This window comes from Triticum urartu, chromosome 3A (genome assembly GCF_056163025.1).
Source record: "Triticum urartu cultivar PI428250 chromosome 3A, HENAU_Tu73, whole genome shotgun sequence".
NCBI classification, from domain to species: Eukaryota; Viridiplantae; Streptophyta; class Magnoliopsida; order Poales; family Poaceae; genus Triticum; species Triticum urartu.
Genome location: NC_141875.1, coordinates 590840635 through 590845464, shown reverse-complemented (window position 1 = coordinate 590845464; position 4830 = coordinate 590840635).

Below are 4830 nucleotides of genomic sequence, written 5' to 3'. Positions count from 1 at the left end.
CAAGAAAATGTTCCTGAGGTGCCTGCACCAACTAGAGAGGAAGTTATTGATGATGATCAAGATACTTCTGATCAAGCTCCTACTGAAATTCGAAGGTCCACAAGGACACGTTCCGCACCAGAGTGGTACGACAACCCTGTCTTGGAAATCATGTTGTTAGACAACGGTGAACCTTCGAACTATGAAGAAGCGATGGCGGGCCCGGATTTCGACAAATGGCTAGAAGCCATGAAATCCGAGATAGGATCCATGTATGAAAACGAAGTATGGACTTTGACTGACTTGCCCGTTGAGCGGCGAGCCATAGAAAATAAATGGATCTTTAAGAAGAAGACAGACGCGGATGGTAATGTGACCATCTATAAAGCTCGGCTTGTCGCTAAGGGTTATCGACAAGTTCAAGGAGTTGACTACGGTGAGACTTTCTCACCGGTAGCGAAGCTAAAGTCCGTCCGAATCATGTTAGCAATTACCGCATTCTACGATTATGAGATATGGCAAATGGACGTCAAAACGGCATTCCTTAATGGTTTCCTTAAGGAAGAGTTGTATATGATGCAGCCGGAAGGTTTTGTCGATCCTAAGAATGCTAACAAGGTGTGCAAGCTCCAACGCTCGATTTATGGGCTGGTGCAAGCATCTCGGAGTTGGAACATTCGCTTTGATGAGATGATCAAAGCGTTTGGGTTTACGCAGACTTATGGAGAAGCCTGCGTTTACAAGAAAGTGAGTGGGAGCTCTGTAGCATTTCTCATACTATATGTAGATGACATACTTTTGATGGGAAATGATATAGAACTCTTGGACAGCATCAAGGCCTACTTGAATAAGAGTTTTTCAATGAAGGACCTTGGAGAAGTTGCTTATATATTAGGCATCAAGATCTATAGAGATAGATCAAGACGCCTCATAGGTCTTTCACAAAGCACATACCTTGATAAGATTTTGAAGAAGTTCAAAATGGATCAGTCCAAGAAAGGGTTCTTGCCTGTTTTGCAAGGTGTGAGATTGAGCTCGGCTCAATGCCCGACCACGGCAAAAGATAAAGAAGAGATGAGTGTCATCCCCTATGCTTCAGCCATAGGATCTATTATGAATGCCATGCTGTGTACCAGACCTGATGTAAACCTTGCCGTAAGTTTGGTAGGAAGGTACCAAAGTAATCCCGGCAAGGAACACTGGACAGCGGTCAAGAATATCCTGAAGTACCTGAAAAGGACAAAGGACATGTTTCTCGTTTATGGAGGTGACGAAGAGCTCGTCGTAAAGGGTTACGTCGACGCTAGCTTCGACACAGATCTGGATGACTCTAAGTCACAAACCGGATACGTGTATATGTTGAATGGTGGAGCAGTGAGCTGGTGCAGCTGCAAGCAGAGCGTCGTGGCGGGATCTACATGTGAAGCGGAGTACATGGCAGCCTCGGAGGCAGCACATGAAGCAATATGGGTGAAGGAGTTCATCACCGACCTAGGAGTCATACCCAATGCGTCGGGGCCAATCAAACTCTTTTGTGACAACACTGGAGCTATTGCACTTGCCAAGGAGCCCAGGTTTCACAAGAAGACAAGGCACATCAAGCGTCGCTTCAACTCCATTCGTGAAAATGTTCAAGATGGAGACATAGAGATTTGTAAAGTACATACGGACCTGAATGTAGCAGATCCGTTGACTAAACCTCTCCCTAGGGCAAAACATGATCAACACCAGAATTCCATGGGTGTTCGATTCATCACAATGTAACTAGACTATTGACTCTAGTGCAAGTGGGAGACTGTTGGAAATATGCCCTAGAGGCAATAATAAAAGCATTATTATTATATTTCTTTGTTCATGATAATTGTCTTTATTCATGCTATAATTGTATTATCCGGAAATCGTAATACATGTGTGAATAACAGACACCATCATGTCCCTAGTAAGCCTCTAGTTGACTAGCTCGTTGATCAACAGATAGTCATGGTTTCCTGGCTATGGACATTGGATGTCATTGATAACGGGATCACATCATTAGGAGAATGATGTGATGGACAAGACCCAATCCTAAGCATAGCGCAAGATCGTGTAGTTCGTTTGCTAGAGCTTTTCCAATGTCAAGTATCTTTTCCTTTGACCATGAGATCGTGTAACTCCCGGATACCGTAGGAGTGCTTTGGGTGTACCAAACGTCATAACGTAACTGGGTGACTATAAATGTGCACTACAGGTATCTCCGAAAGTGTCTGTTGGGTTGACACGGATTGAGACTGGGATTTGTCACCCCGTATGACGGAGAGGTATCACTGGGCCCACTCGGTAATGCATCATCATAATGAGCTCAAAGTGACCAAGTGTCTGGTCACGGGATCATGCATTACGGTACGAGTAAAGTGACTTGCCGGTAACGAGATTGAACGAGGTATTGGGATACCGACGATCGAATCTCGGGCAAGTAACATACCGATTGACAAAGGGAATTGCACACAGGGTGCTTGAATCCTCGACATCGTGGTTCATCCGATGAGATCATCGTGGAGCATGTGGGAGCCAACATGGGTATCCAGATCCCGCTGATGGTTATTGACCGGAGAGTCGTCTCGGTCATGTCTACATGTCTCCCGAACCCGTAGGGTCTACACACTTAAGGTTCGGTGAGGCTAGGGTTGTAGGGATATGTATATGCAGTAACCCGAATGTTGTTCGGAGTCCCGGATGAGATCCCGGACGTCACGAGGAGTTCCGGAATGGTCCGGAGGTAAAGATTTATATATGGGAAGTCCTGTTTCGGCCATCGGGACAAGTTTCGGGGTAATCGGTATTGTACCGGGACCACCGGAAGGGTCCCGGGGGTCCACCGGGTGGGGCCACCTGTCCCGGGGGGGCACATGGGCTGTAGGGGGTGCGCCTTGGCCTACATGGGCCAAGGGCACCAGCCCCAAGAGGCCCATGCGCCTAGGGTTACAAGGGGAAAGAGTCCTAGGAGGGGAAGGCACCTCCTAGGTGCCTTGGGGGGGAGGGAAACCCCCCTTGGCTGCCGCCCCACCCTAGGAGATTGGATCTCCTAGGGCCGGAGCCCCCCCTTGGCCCTCCTATATATAGTGAGGGAAGGAGGGCTTTTCTCCCACGCCTTTGGTTGCCTCCTTCTCCCTCTCCAACACCCCTCCTCCTCCATAGCGCTTGGCGAAGCCCTGACGGAGTACTGCAGCTCCATCACCACCACGCCGTCGTGCTGCTGCTGGAGCCATCTTCCTCAACCTCTCCTTCCCTCTTGCTGGATCAAGAAGAAGGAGACGTTACGCTGACCGTACGTGTGTTGAACACGGAGGTGCCGTCCGTTCGGCGCTAGGATCTCCGGTGATTTGGATCACGTCGAGTACGCCTTCCTCATCCCCGTTCTTTGAACGCTTCCGCGCGTGATCTACAAAGGTATGTAGATGCAATCTGATCACTCGTTGCTAGATGAACTCATAGATGGATCTTGGTAAAACCGTAGGAAATTTTTTGTTTTCTGCAACGTTCCCCAGCAGGTCCTTCACTGAGAAGTACGCTCTAATAGCCCTGGGCTCCTCCAAGACCACAATCGCAGTTCCATGGGTCTCCTTACGAAGCACCTGATTGTAACAAGCACATGGGCAAAATTACTGTTAATTATGCTTGAAAAAAACAGATAATCTTGTGGGAGGGAGTAAAAAGTATAAAACCACCACAATCACAGAGAAGCATCACTTTTTAATGACAAAAACCACCGAAAGCAAAGCTAAACTTTGACATATAGGAGTAGCACTAAACTAGCAAAAAAAAAGATTTCTGACCCATGAAGCGCACCCGTCCGAGTTGAGTTGGGAAAAAGAAAATTGGGCATGTTGACTTGTGGCAAATTCAGCTTTAGTGACTTCGTGAAGCCAAGTCCCGCCGTGACTTAGCTTCCTCTATCAGCAATTAAAGATCCGATGTAGCAGATTGACCCATTTTTTAAACTGAAAAAACTAAAGTGTTCAAAAAAATTTAAAAATCTTTCCTATTTCAAAAGATTTGAGTTGGTGGTGAGTTCACTCACCCTCCACCTCGTACATATGGGACCCATCGGATTAAAATAGTGGCAACCTCCACCCAACCAGCTCCCTCACAATTTTCCCTAGTATTATTTTTTACAGTGAATTTCGGTTTTTACCTCCTATTTTGATATTATTGACACTAATTACCTCATTTAGCGACATTTCATCAGTTTTACCCCATTTAGCAAATGTTTTGCCACATTTTACCTTGTTTAAAATTTTGTGTGTGTCCTGACCGACTGTTAAGGGCTATGTACCAAATACAACAATAAAGGCTGGCACTTCTACATGTATTAACTTTGTACCGGTCAACATATTTGCTACCTAGGTATTCAAATATGTAGATGCATAAGATTTAGTAAAGTGGTATATTTACATCAGTTTTAATCTGATCCACATAATCATGCAAATTAAGGATGTATATGATAATATTGAAGAAAAACATAGATGACTTCAGATTATATCGGTAACAGTTTCTCCTAATTTTTTTCAATGGTAACATGCCACACTGATCATATTTGTTACCTCGGTATTCAGATATGTAGGGTAGAGAAGATTGCCGTACCGGCAGCCGCCCACTCCAACGATCGCCAACTGCCATGCCTCTTGCCTGCCGCTCTTCGCCTACGTCGTCCTACCCCCTCCTAACAAAGGAGGCAATGGTTTGGGGTAGGATCATGCGTGCAATCGGAAAGAATGTGAACGATGTGCGCCGTGAATATTGATGGCCAGCATGGTGCGGTCCTACTTGCAAGTTGTTCGTTGGATGCGAGCGATCTGCTCTCGTGCAATCATA